Genomic DNA, 15016 nt, shown 5'->3' with positions numbered 1-15016 from the left:
CAAAACATCATATCCACGTTTTCTGTGGTTAACCTTAGCATCTTTGGAACAAAATATACATTTATGTTTAAAGTCAAACACACTTGATGAACGTGTTGAACATACTGTATTATTGTTATTATTTTCGGTGGAATTATTAGCATTATTTCTTTTATGAATAAAGTCTCTTCTACAGTCCACATGAACGTCCTGTCCAGGAGTGACTTGTATAGTCAATTGTCGATCGACACTTAATTTGTTTATAGATTCGCAGCCTTTATCCCGTAGTTTCACTGTAGACCGATCTATAAGTGACCTGTTGCAAAACACACAATTATCCGTCTCCATCTGAAAGAACAATATGTTCATGCACTATTTCATTTTATATGGTATGTTTTATAGACAATAAATTGAATGGTAAAAGTAAGAAGATTTATTCACGTGAAAAATGCAAACAAATATGAATATTGTTGTGGAAATTTCTCATCATAACTTGAGGTTCAATGTTCATTCATACATGTAACTGAAAGATTAATTTAATTACTTCGTAAAAATGTACACTTTAAACAGCATGCCTCTTAGAATTTTAGTATATTTTCCTCAAGTTTGACTTTCGAAAATATTTTTTGTTGGAAGCATTCAGCTTTAAGAAAAAGACCAGTGAACAACATTTACAAATATGCCAAAATATAACAATGCTACATTCATTCTTCATATTACATTTTCTAAATAGTGTGTAATAAGTGTTAGAATATGCCAGGGCTCAAGGATACATACCTTGCACACTATACTAAGTTGCGATGGTCATGGGTCAATGTTGACTATTCATTTACTCAGTTCGTCAGCTAAAACAGAAGAATATGATGTGAAGTTCCATAGCTTATTATTTTGAATTAATATGGGTAATAGTCACAAACGCTGAAAGCAATTTCATTAAAATAGTGTTGTAAAGATGACAGTTATAACAAGTTCAACTGTGTATTGTAGCTTGAAATTAAACAGTAATGAATGTATAAAAAGAAAAAGAAAAACTTGAGATGAGTATTTAGATTACCTTTATATTCACTATTGCTGGTGGAGTCTGAACTGTTAAGTTGCTTGTCTACTTCTATCCAGAACACGACTATTGAACTAAAATGGAATAATGAAAGAACTATGAATATTTTGAATCAAACAAATAATGTAAATATATGTATTTTGGAAGATTTCAAATTATGGAATACAATACATTTTGTTTATTATGTAATTATGTTTTATTTTTTATTTACTAACTGAGTGAACACCACCCCTGTGGTTTTCATAAACAATAAATATCAATAACAAATAATATTATGTGTTATTATTCATTAATTTACGGAGAAAATGCACATACTATGATATTAAACCATTGTTTCTTCTGATGTAGATATGCTGTGTTGACGCTATATAAATGTTTTTTTTTTTCTGTTGAAGATATGCTGTGTTGGCGCTATATAAATTCTTCAGCTACAACGAAACAACAGCAATGTTTAAGTAAATCATTTAATTTTAACATTCTACACGCATACGAGTATAAACATTGCTCATGAACAAAAAATCTGAAGTCAAAACATGCACATACGCACATGTTTTGTTTATGATGACATTTTCATATATTATGACGGGAACGGCGTTCCATACTTAAAAAATAAATGAACGAGAGTGTCCCCCAAAGAAACTTTTTTTCTCAAATATATAATGCAATGTCGTTTATTTATCAAACATTATGCTTGCTAACTTCAATGCATAGTAATTGCAAACAGCTAAATACATTTTGTATACTGAAATATGCATATTTCTTTTATCAGAAGTTTGGTCTTGAGAATAGCATTTACAAAAGATGTGCATCCAAAAAGATCGCTATTTACAAAATTAACTTCTAATTTTACGAAAAATAAACATAAATTTGACTTACCCTACATGAATTAGCGGTAAATCGTATCGATAAAATATTTTATGAACTTTTTTTTTCATTTCAAATAGACGCCGCCATTAACTTTATGACGTCATTTAACCTCCAGCTCTGAAGAGTACTGACTATGGCACGCCGCGGCTGTCATAGGAAAACACGAAAATATGAATTTTTAAAATCTAATTTATTTTGTTTTGCCAATGAGTACAATATGCAACTTTTTTGTATAGGACATTAAGACAATGTACTTTTGTGTGGTATAGATAAAGATTTTGTTGCAATTAGTCCGAGTGCATGTTTTTCGTTGACTGGACTATTAGGGGATAATGAGTAAGTGCAACATCCCTCAGTCCCCTAGCACCGGCGAGCGGTACTCAATTCTCAACAATAATAGTGGTCGTATTATGAAGTCGTTTTAAAAAGGAAATTTTTATGCTTCTATTTTCCTTTTAGAAAATCTTCATTAACTTATCGTATCTTTGACTATGAATTGACAATCTTACCTTTTCGACTCTTTCATTTAGTTTTCGGATTAGGACCTTGAACACAAGTACGAATACACAGAACGAATACGGTATTTCGGTCTAACCTATTCTAAGAAACTAAACATGTAAACAAAATAGTAATTCAATGCTCGGAGTTGTCGACAAGTTTATTTCCAACATATCAAGTAAAGGTCCACCTTAAATTATAAAATAAGTGAATTCATAGATACATATTATTATTATGGTTGTATAATTCGAAAGTACAAAATGCCAACCTGTTTACATTGAGTCGCATTTGCTTATTATTGTACATCAAAATGCATATTTAAATTAAAAATCGTTGTCAGTCATATTTTCAATACTAATTGTAACGAAACAGTCTTTATTTTCTTTTGGATGTCAAAAATATACATTTGTTTTGCATTATCGAAGGTGACCTTCGCTGTTTCTGTTAACATCTGAAACCACGTGGTAGAGCTTCTTTCGATCCGCATTTACTCCGAGGTCATTATAGATAATAGCCGATGACGTTCCGATTGAGGAAATGGGTAACCTATCCATAAATGATGACCACAAGTAGCACGGGTATAAATATTCTAAGGGAGCCACAGTTCCTCGCAGGAGTCATTTTTTAGCGTGTAGAGTTACCAATATACCGTGCCTAAAGATATGAATATCATGGTCGGAGAGTGACACTATTCTTTCAGGTATCATATTTCTATGGGGCTTACTACTGCGTGTTATATGTTATATAGTGTTTAATATATACTTATGCTTTTTCAGTCTAGATTAGCAAATTTGATTTTTTTTTATTTTTCATAGGTTAACAAACCAGTTGTTGTTGTTATTGATGCAAAACAATCGATTGCTGCCGACGAAAGAGCTTTACAGGAAAACATCCTCCAATTTGGAAACCTTCTACGAAAACTTGTTGCGAAATGTGGAAAATGTTTCAAATAAATTGTTACATACAAAAAATATAGCAAACCAAAATGCGTTTTGGGTCGGTTACTTAATTACAAATTAAGTAAATTAAGTAATATATAGCAAGCATATTACAATTAAGTTAGAATAATCTTCTATAGCTGTAAATACTGCAATTTGTCTGTTTTATCAATAAATATTTGCTGTGTAAGTATTTATGAATTTAAAATATTTCATTTTTCTTATCACCTTATATTTTGTTTTCATTCTTATATTTTGTTTTCATGTTCAAGATATTTTCATGATGTCGTTAATATTTATTATTATTTTTTGGTTGGTCAACTTGTAAATTCAATTGATATTTTTACTTATTCATTTCATTTTATATCTTTCAAAACAATTATACCTAGTTACGGCTACACATTCGGCATGTGACAATTATTTATAAAATATTTCGTGTTGTCAAATATTATACCTTTAATTATATATGAAGTATATGATACTTACGGTACTTAAACTATATTTTTATTAGTCTAGTTATAATTTGTATATTCATAAAAATTGTTGATGTCATTTTAAACACATAAAGTCATTTTTAATATTTAAATTTATTTGAAAATCATGTTGCTGTCACTGTTTTTCTGTAAATGTTAATGTATATTTTATTTCGATAAGAGGTGGCTGTAAACACAGGGATGATGTAAAGTAAGACCTACTTGGGTCGCAGTCATATTGCATGATACAATATTTCTGCAATATTAAGTTGAAGGCTGTATGTTGTTTCCAGGAATTAGAAGCTAAAACAATTTAAGCTTTCATCACAATCGGACTTATGGTAGAACGCGACACTTTGCGAACTTTCAAGTAGCGTCTTGAAAAAAAGACATGCAAAAAGATGACCATATTTCTGATTAGATTCCGTTAATTTTATTAGCTCACCTGAGCATATGCTCAGGGTGAGCTATTAGGATCACTCTTCGTCCGTCGTCTGTCGTCCGTCGTCCGTCGTACGTTGTCCGTTCACACTTTTCAAACGACATCTCCTCTGAAACCATAAGGCAGATCATAATGAAACTTCACAGGGATGTTCCTTGTGTGAAGCCTTAACAAAGTTGTTCAAAGAATTCCATTCCATGCAGAACTCTGGTTGCCATGGCAACCAAAAGAAAAAACTTTAAACATCTTCTTCTAGAAAACCCAAAGAGCTAGAGCTTAGATATTTGGCATGAAACATCTTCTAGTGAGTGTCTACCAAGATTGTTCAAATAAAAGCTTTGGGGTAAAAATTGGCCCCGCCCCAGGGGGTCATTGATTTTCCCTATATGCATATAGTAAAAACTTAAAAAAATCTTCTTTTAAAGAACCCAAAGAGCTAGACCTAAGATATTAAGCATGAAACATCTTCTAATGAGTGTCTACCAAGATTGTTCAAATAAAAGCCCTGGGGTCAAAATTGGCCCCGCCCCAGGGGGTCATTGATTTTCCTTATATGCATATAGTAAAAACTTAAAAAATCTTCTTCTAAAAAACCCAAAGGGCTAGAGCTTAGATATTTGGCATGAAACATGTTCTAACGGATGTCTACCAAGTTTGTTCAAATAAAAGCCCTGGGGTCAAAATTGGCCCCGCCCCAGGGGGTCATAGATTTTCCCTATATGCATATAGTAAAAACTTAAAAAAATCTTCTTTTAAAGAACCCAAAGAGCCAGACCTAAGATATTAAGCATGAAACATCTTCTAATAAGTGTCTATCAAGATTGTTCAAATAAAAGCCCTGGGGTCAAAATTGGCCCAGCCCAAGGGGGTCATTGATTTTCCCTATATGTATATAGTAAAAACTTAAAAAAAATTCTCTTAAAGAACCCAAAGAGCTAGAGCTAAGATATTTAGCATGAAACATCTTCTAATCAGTGTCTACCAAGTTTGTTCAAATAAAAGCCCTGGGGTCAAAATTGGCCAGGCCCCAGGGGGTCATTGATTTTCCCTATATGCATATAGTAAAAACTTAAAAAAATCTTCTTTTAAAGAACCCAAAGAGCTAGACCTAAGATATTAAGCATGAAACATCTTCTAATAAGTGTCTATCAAGATTGTTCAAATAAAAGCCCTGGGGTCAAAATTTGCCCCGCCTCAGGGTCATTGATTTTCCCTATATGCATATTGTAAAAACTTAAAAAAATCTTCATCTAAAAACCCAAAGAGCTAGAGCTTAGATATTTGGCATGAAACATGTTCTAATGGATGTCTACCAAGTTTGTTCAAATAAAAGCCCTGGGGTCAAAATTGGCCCAGCCCCAGGGGGTCATTGATTTTCCCTATATGCATATAGTAAAAACTTAAAAAAAATTCTTTTAAAGAACCCAAAGAGCTAGAGCTAAGATATTTAGCATGAAACATGTTCTAATGAGTGTCTACCAAGATTGTTCAAATAAAAGCCCTGGGGTCAAAATTGGCCCCGCCCCAGGGGGTCTTTTATTTTCCCTATATTGCATATACATGTAGTAAAAACTTAAAAAAATTTCTTTTAAAGAACCCAAAGAGCTAGAGCTAAGATATTTAGCATGAAACATGTTCTAATGGGTGTCTACCAAGATTGTTCAAATTAAAGCCCTGGGGTCAAAATTGGCCCCGCCCCAGGGGGTCTTTTATTTTCCCTATATTGCATATAGTAAAAACTTAAAAAAATCTTCTTTTAAAGAACCCAAAGAGCTAGAGCTAAGATATTTAGCATGAAACATCTTCTAATGAGTGTCTACCAAGATTGTTCAAATAAAAGCCCTGGGGTCAAAATTGGCCCAGCCCCAGGGGTTATTGATTTTCCCTATATACATGTAGTAAAAACTTTAAAATCTTTTTTTAAAGAACCCAAAGAGCTAGAGCTAAGATATTTAGCATGACACATCTTGTAATGGGTGTCTACCAAGTTTGTTCAAATAAAAGCCCTGGGGTCAAAATTGGCCCCGCCCTAGGGGGTCATTGATTTTCCCTATATTGCATATAGTAATTAAAAACTTAAAAATCTTCTTTTAAAGAACCCAAAGAGCTAGAGCTAAGATATTTAGCATGAAACATGTTCTAATGGATGTCTACCAAGTTTGTTCAAATAAAAGCCCTTGGGTTAAAATTGGCCCTGCCAGGGTGAGGGGGGGGGGGGCAAAAGTGAAATAATGTTTTTCATTATTTGTGTATAGTAAAAACTTAACATCATGAAACATCTTCTAATGGGTGTCTTCCAAGTTTGTCCAAATAAAAGCCCTTTGGTTTAAACTGGCCCCGCCCTGGGGGCCTATGTACAGGTGAGCGACCCCGGGGCCATCATGGCCCTCTTGTTCCAATAGTTTCAGCCAAATTTTGTACACACCACGTCAAAGTTGACCATCAAAGCCCGTTTTAAACATGACGTTGTTGCGTATCCTTGGTAACTGTTACTTGTATTACAACGCCATAGGCGCGCAAAATATCTTAAATTCTACAGCATTCCACAGAATTTTTTCCCTTTAGTCTGAACTAAAATTTAACGTTTTACTCCTAAAAATCTTTGAAAAATGGAAAGAAAATCGTCAATTTTGGGTTAAAATTTGACGTTCAGTTTAGACGCACTTGTTTGGCTTTAAAGCGGCTTATCAAAAAGATCCTGAAATAAATGTTTTAATTTTTCTTTTCTTAAAAGGTCCTTTAAAATGTATACTCAGTCTAAATGTCTAAAGAAATAGGGGGTCACCGACTTGTCAAATAATAGTGACATTGATTTACATAGATGTTCTTAAAAAGGTTGAATATACTCGTATGTTATTTTAAACAATTATTCTTTTTTATTATATATCTAAGTGCTATATTGATGTTTGAGAGACACAATATTTATGAAAGTGTGATGAAAAAATGCCAAGTTGATAGGTTAGACAGTGAACAGTAGGCTGTTAATAGAGATAGACTGTGTACCTTTTTCGTGCGTTAACATCTGCAGAAGCACGACAACGAATTATAGTCCGAGAATCTAAATACGTCCGAGATGTTAATGCAGATGTTAATGCACAAAAAGTGTATTAGTGCATTATGGAAAATATGTTTTGATACTACCGAGTTTTGTTATTTGTTTTACGTATCAAGAAACTGGTTGCACCATGCTTTTTACTAACTTGTGAGTTGACATTTTACATTTATATTTAAATAATTAAACTACAGGGGCGTCATTGAAGTAAATTTTTACATATATGAATAAACGTGCATGTACATCAACGATACGTGCCCGTGTGATTTTATCCATTGATGCATGTTTACTTCTTCGTAAGTAATACCTGCGTGCGCAGATTTTATGGGGGAAAATGGTCTCGTGTACTGTAAATATTTGGTTGTGTGTGTGTGTTTTTTTGTTTTGTTTTTTTTATTTATTTATTTAATTTATTATCTATTTTCTATTATATTTGAATATTTAAGAAATTTCAACCCTAAAGTTTGAGATTGGAAATAATGTTGTGCTGTTTCAAAGATCCGGTATATATGTTATCTTGTGATGTGAAAAATCGCTATGTACTTATAGAGAGAAAACAAAACATAGTCAGACATTAATTTTTAGACTTTTTAACATCCTTAAAACTGTTCTTTCATGGACAACCTAAACAAATATGAAAGCTAAATTGTATTCTGTTTGGGTTTTTTTTCGTAATAAAGGTGATTAGTTTTAGATGACTGTTAGAACAATGTCAATTATACACCTACATGTAATAGTTAAAGTATAGTTCTGCGATTGGATTACAATTCATATTTATGTTTTCGTATTTTTCTTTTTATCATTATCTTTTTTATTATTTTCTGTTGTATGAAATAAAACGGATTTATTGTCAAGCAAGAAATAAAACAATAGTCCTCTGACCTGCGTTGTTTTGTATACCTTATCAACACCTTTTCATGATGAATGCGTAACATAAAATGTGTGTCACGCATCATGGGGCCGATAATTTGTTACTTCTCTTTAAAATGTGCTAATTTCTTGGGATACCCTTTTAAATAAGGGTGTTTATTGACAATTTTATTTTAAAAAGTTGTATTCCATTGACAGTACGAACGAAGTAAGAACAGTTTAGAAACGTGTAAGGAAAAATCTGAATTTAAGGATAAATTATCAACTGGAACATTGGAAAGGAATAAATGTTAATCATTAATACTTTGTTGGTACATTATGATGTATTTTCTTAAGATTTACTTTAAAAAGTTTTAACGGAAAACCCATCCACGACAAACCCCCGCCTTTCCGATTTAAAAAGAGAAAATCGAGTTCTGGTGCCTATGTCATATGTCAAATCAGTTTGTTTGTCCGTCAGTGATACTTCTTATACAGTCCATAACTGAGCCATTGATAATGGGATTTGAAATTACTTAGCGCAAGTTTTCACCATTAAATAATAAGTGTCGTACATAACACGATGTCCTCTACCAAGGTCAAACCTCTACTAAAGTCAAGGTCACTCTCAGAGGTCAGCCCTTAACATGGGTTTTAATAGGACATGATGTTGTCCATTTGCAACTTTCCCATTTTTAAATCAGCTGGCACAAATATTCATCATATCAAGGCAATGTGTCGTTCGCTACACATATATTCCTACAACCAAAGTTATGGTCACCTCAACTTATTTTTTAATATACTTTTTATCTACTTATTTTCAGAAGTAAAAAGTTTTTCCTTTGACACAAATATCTTATTTCAATTATATGTTTATAATGATTGTATTGAGACACGTGAAGATCTAGTATTCATCAAGACAAGAATTTATTCAGAGTTACCAACGTCCCCCGCCTAAGGGAAGTTTAAGATAAAACACAAAATGTGTTTTTCAAAAGACTTGAAGTATGGATCTGGATTTTCAGCGCAAACTTTTTATTAAGCTAAATATGCACATGCAAGTAACATTAAATTCATTAAAGAAATATAATGAAATAACTCCGGTGTGTGCCAACAAAAATACATTTGTATAGTTGCTATCACTATTTCAAAGCCTCAAATACAAAATCAATGCAATATATGGTCTGTTACAGGGTATATTAAGAGTTCAGTCATCAGTCAAGGCATGTGGGTAATACATCAATTTTATTTTGGACCTGTCTTGGCATCATTTTGACCTTCAAGTGTGACCTTGATCTTTGAGATATGGGTCTGTGTGTTGCGCTTGTAATTGTATTAAACATTTGTGCCAAGATATTCCAAAATCCCTTGATTGATGGAAAAGTTATAAAGCGCACAGAAAATATAACCTAGCCAGACTTCACTTCAAAATCACTTGACTATAAAAAAAGTTTGGACTGGACACAAAATGTATCCTATAAAAGATCATGTTAGGCTTTGACCTTGACTTCAGATATAATGGTCCGGGTGTTGTGCATGACACATTGTCTTATTATTGTCAACATTTGTGCCAAGTACTTTTAAAATCCATTGATTGATGAAGAAATTATAGAACGGACACCACAAATGCCCTCGAATGGACAATGTTGACCTTTTATCACTAATTGCGACTTTGACCTTGAAGGTAAATGTATGTGTGTGTGTGTGTCTTGCGCACGACATCTTTGTACTGTGAACATTTGTATTTTCAAAATCAAAATCCCTGATTGATAAGAAAGTTATGAACCTAAAACAAAATATACCCTACGACAGACCATACTAAGCTTTGACATTCGAGTGTGACAGGTAGACAGGTTGGAGGTAGAGGTATGGGTGTAGCGCATGACACATTTTCTTATTATTGTATACATTTGTGTAAAGTAATTTCCCTTATTCTATAAAGAAGTTATGGGCATGATTCAAAATATATCCGATAACAGACTACGATAATCTTTGACCTCCATCTTGCCTTAACCTGGGAGGTAGGCGACTGGTTGTTGAGCATGACACATCGGCTCTGTATTGTTAACACTTGTGTTTAGTATTTTTAAAATCCCTTCATAGATAAAATAAGCAGACAAGCCACAAAAACACGAACATTCAGTAATTACGTGTTGCATACATTTCGGCTATATGCCTTCATCAGTACAAAACATAAAAACTTACCGGTAGCGACGTCATAACGGAACGCACGTTAAACTCGCGAAAAACGTTATTGCATTTAGCGGCAAAATATGAGAACATGCAAAAACAAATATTTATGTTAGTATAGATAAAGCAGGTACGTGAATTAAAATCGATCAATAGTGATACAGATGTCTATTAGACAGTGTTTATAAAAATAAGATAATAGATAAGAAATATATGGACCGGATACGATAAATACCCTCAAAAAGATATCAAATAAAATAGATAATCGTCAAAAAATGCTCGTTAATTTCAGGAAAATTGCCATAGTGGTAAAATATAACAGAATAAGATAAAAATGGAAGTCCGGCATTCAATGAACACATATCTACCAACACAGGATAATTGGCAACAAGCCCAGAAGGACACCAAATAGGAAAGGGCACACGGGCAAACCAAGAACCGGTGGCATATGTCCTATAGTAAATCCATCACATTTAAGGCTAAATTCTGGACAAAGCATATCCGGTACAGGAACTTCATGGCTATTACTTTAAACACCAATGCAGTGCACAAAAAATAATACATTAGCCCTTGAAGATTTTCTGCGGCTTTTAATTTCTGTAATCACTATAGAATATTCCAAATAGTAACTGGTGTATATTCTTGTGCATAGTGCTTCATGAATCCTTCCACCCAGAAATGAAATCCTGCAAAAATAAAAAACAACCATTAAAGTACATTTAGCACAAAAAATAATGCATTAGCCCTTGGAGTTTTTCTGCAGCTTTTAAGGTATGAGCCCCAAAATGGGCACTATAAGGAACTATAAAATTGACAACATAGGTCAGTTATATACCAGGGGCCTCCGTGACCGAGTGGTTAAGGTCGCTGACTTGAGATCACAGGTCCCTCACCGCTGTAGGTTCGATTCTCACTCGGGTCGAAATCTTTCATGTGAGGAAGCCATCCAGCTGGCTTACGGAAGGTCGGTGGTTCTACCCAGGTGCCCGCTCGTGCCTGAAATAATGCCCGGAGGGGCACCTGGGGTCTTCCTCCACCAATAAAGCTGGAAAAAATTCGACGAAAAATCTCGGCGGGACGCTCTAGGATGCCCGACTTGAGTGTACGGTCGCCATATGGGCTTTCCGGCGGCGACCTTAAATAAACGCATTAAAAAAAAAAAAAAAAAAAAAAAAAAAAAAAAAAAGTTATATACCTTGAAAGACACAAGAATGCAAAATTTAAACAAAGTTTACCGTATGGTTTACGAGTTATGGAGATTTTTTCTAAAGAAAAACTTGGCTATTAGAGAGGCTCTTTTTCAGAAATGAGAAACTCTAATTATTATATTATATAATCATTATGAACTAATGTTTTCCTGTAGAATTTAAAAAAAAACAACAAATAATAGCATTCAGCTAACAAATGACCCTGCAAAATTATTGTTTCTACTCAAAATGTTTGAAATATGCATATAAATGTTACCCTACCCCACCCATTTTAAAAAGTTGTTTGTTCCTTTTTCTACTTGAAGGGCCTTATTCAAAATATCCCTAAAATTTACTCAAATCAGGGGCTGTTTTCAAAGTTTGCATAAATTTTCTTAAAGGTATATTGGTTGCGCTTGTCAAATATAAAATACTTTTACCGTCTAGTTTTTTTTTATTAGACTTTGAAAATACAAGGTACCATATTTGACAATAAATTTGACACAATTTAGCCAATAAATACCAATAATAATTTTATTATTGAGATAAAACACTTTTTTCTTATCAAGAGTGATCTGAGAGACACAAATAATGTTCAAAAAAAAAGAAAAGAAAAAAAGTTGCCTCTTTCAGGGCTTTAACCCGCGCCCCTCAGTTTCAATGCAGTTGACAGTAGTTCTAGCCTATTTGAGTACTCTTCAAAGTGGAGGTAATGCATTAGGTGGGTCATACCTTAATTTCTGTAATCACTTAAGAATATTTCAAATAGTAACTGGTGTATATTCTTGTGCATAGTGCTTCATGAAACCTTCCACTTAAAAATGAAATCCTGCAAAAATCAAAAACAACCTTTAAAGTACTCAGAAATGAAACTTCATGTACACAATTACTAAAGATATACTTAAAAAATCACCAGTATCAGTTGGGATGACTTGAATTAGGCCATTTCAAAATTTTAAAGAACTACTTTCTAGACTACAATGGGCTGGGTCTAATTCCGTATCAGGGTGACACCAGTAATAATTTATACATAAAAATAGTAAAGATAATAATCTATACTTGCTTCAAAATTAAAATGTAATTTTATGTATATTTGCTAATGAAAACTTTTGCGCGCATATTAATTACCTTCAGTAGAACTCTTTGTATGTGATCAGCTGAACAGTTATTGATCAAAAGATGTTTTCATTGGATACAGATAAATAATCTAGGCTGCTAGGCTGCCAGGCTGCTGGTCTGCTAACTTCACAAATTTCAAAGCGTCAGAATGAAAAAAATATGCTAAGATAAAGTTCAACATCTTAAAAAATAAAGATCACAATAAGGCGTGGAATGATCTAAGGAAATACTACTGATGTATTTACGACCGTTTTCATGTTTGTACTATTATAGTTTTCGTTAGGCTGTTAGGCTGCCAGGCTACACGGCTGCCAACTTCAGGCTGCTAGGCTGCCAACTTCAGGCTGCTAGGCTGCCAACTTCAGGCTGCTAGGCTGCCAGGCTGTTAGGCTGCCAGGCTGCTAGACTGCCAACATCACGGATTTAGGCACTCAAAAAGAATAAAAGAAAATGACGAAGTTCTTAGGACTCATATAACGATTATCAGTTATCTTTTTCAAGGCAAAATAAATTGTGTTTTGTACATCAAGTAATTGATATCAAAATTTTAGAACTTCGCAGAAAGGCATTCATCTTAGATATATCTAAAAAATACAGACACAAAGTCGAATTCGATAATGATTTGAAATATCAGAAAAATGGGCGTTAAAACGACTTTTCGAATTTTGTTACATTGATTAATATTCTTTTGCGTGGGCATAAAGATGTGAGCATAAAACTCTTTCCAATTAATATGATATTTTTAGAAATCGGAGGTGCATATTTTAGCTTTCATAAACATTATGTTGTTCTGTCTTACAGTTTAAACTCTGCATAATCAGTGTCCGAAGAAAAAAATAATTATAACAGTGTCCGAAAATAACGCTTAAATGAAATAAAATCTTGCAATTTGTATTCATCTTACAATGGATTGAATATTATACAATTATTGACTAGTGGGCTATTGAATATGATGTGATATTCACCGGCAGATGACATATTGACCGAGGCGATTTCAATATTTCATTAATTCGGGAACTCAAAAAGTGTTATGTTGTTTAAAAAAGATCTAAGGACTCATATAACGATCATTAGTTATTCTGTATAAGGCAAAATATTTTTATTATGGGACACAAGTAATTAATACCAAAAATTCAGAATTATGCGGTAAGGTATATAGAAGTTCGATAAGGATTAGCACAATAAGAGAAATAGGCGTAAAGACGACTTTTTGTATATTGTTTAATCGGTTACTGTTCTTTTATTCTGATATAAAGATGACATTATATAATTTGCCCTTTTAATGACATTTTGAGGTAACGTAGGTACGTTTTTTTCTAGTTAACGAATTTCTGTTCTCCTGCCCTTCCGTTTCAACATTGCATATATCACTGGTGTATAAAAGAAGGAATTAAACTCACGCTCTAATGTAAGTGCGTTTTAACTTTCATTATTTATGCAAACTTTTAACTTGTAAACTTCCCCTTTCTTATCACAAGAAATTTGTTTCATGCTGCTGACATTTTTTTTTTCAAATTAACCCCTGAAATTCGACGCCTCCTTTTCGGTTGATGTTTTATGATTTTTTAAGAATAAATATTACTAGAAACTGTTAGTATAATCATTTAAGCTAAAGAACCTGCAAATAATAAATTTTTTAACTTGTCTGAAGTAATCTTATTAACCAACTTTTTTTTTTATTTAACATATTTGAATGTTTGGTTTGAATGTTTTTAGAGAAAAAAAATATGAATATACTCCGAGAAAATTTTAATAGCCGATATGTTATCAAGTTATGATAAGATGTCTGAAGTTGGCGGCCCAGCGGCCTAGCGGCGTGAAGATGGCGGCTGGCGGCCCAGCGGTTAGCGGCGTGAAGTTGGCGTCCTAGCGGCTGGCGGCGTGAAGTTAGCGGCCGGGCGGCCCAGCGGCCGGCGGCCAAATATTTTGATGTTGCAGAAATGTTATTCAAACAATAAAACGGCATTTAATGAAGTTCTAAAGGCATATCTTATTATTTAAAGGATATATAAAAAGAAAAAAAATCACTTTGAGAATATTTTTTTATTCTCAAAGTGATTTTTTTCTTTTTATATATCCTTTAAATAATAAGAAATGTCTTTAGAACTTCATTAAATGCCGTTTTATTGTTAAAATAATATTTCTGCAACATTAAAAGTTTTAGCCGCAAGCCGCTAGGCCTCCCGGCCGCCAACTTCATGCCGCTGGCCGCTGAGCCGCCGGCCGCCAACTTCATGCCGCTAAGCCGCCAACTTCACACATCTGTTATGACAACGTAATTTTTACTCGCTAATTTATATTTATGGAAAATTCGAAAACTGGGGTTCTCTCTATTGAATGCAATATTTTCATAACTATTCATATC

The 15016-nt window shown here is 33.4% G+C and overlaps 1 long non-coding RNA gene across 1 annotated transcript; it reads right to left on the bottom strand.

Moving 5' to 3' along the window:
• Window positions 1-288: 288 nt before the first annotated feature.
• LOC132734489 (uncharacterized) lies at window positions 289-2136 on the bottom strand. Its single transcript, XR_009626321.1, has 3 exons — window positions 1352-2136; window positions 1034-1110; window positions 289-824 (listed from the first exon to the last, which is right to left on the bottom strand). It is a non-coding gene; the product is annotated as an uncharacterized LOC132734489 (long non-coding RNA).
• Between the last annotated feature and the right edge of the window lie 12880 nt (window positions 2137-15016).

This window comes from Ruditapes philippinarum, unplaced genomic scaffold (genome assembly GCF_026571515.1).
Source record: "Ruditapes philippinarum isolate M1 unplaced genomic scaffold, ASM2657151v2 ctg12985_1_1_1_1, whole genome shotgun sequence".
Classification (NCBI taxonomy): Eukaryota; Metazoa; Mollusca; class Bivalvia; order Venerida; family Veneridae; genus Ruditapes; species Ruditapes philippinarum.
This window is presented reverse-complemented; position numbering and strand designations above follow the sequence as displayed.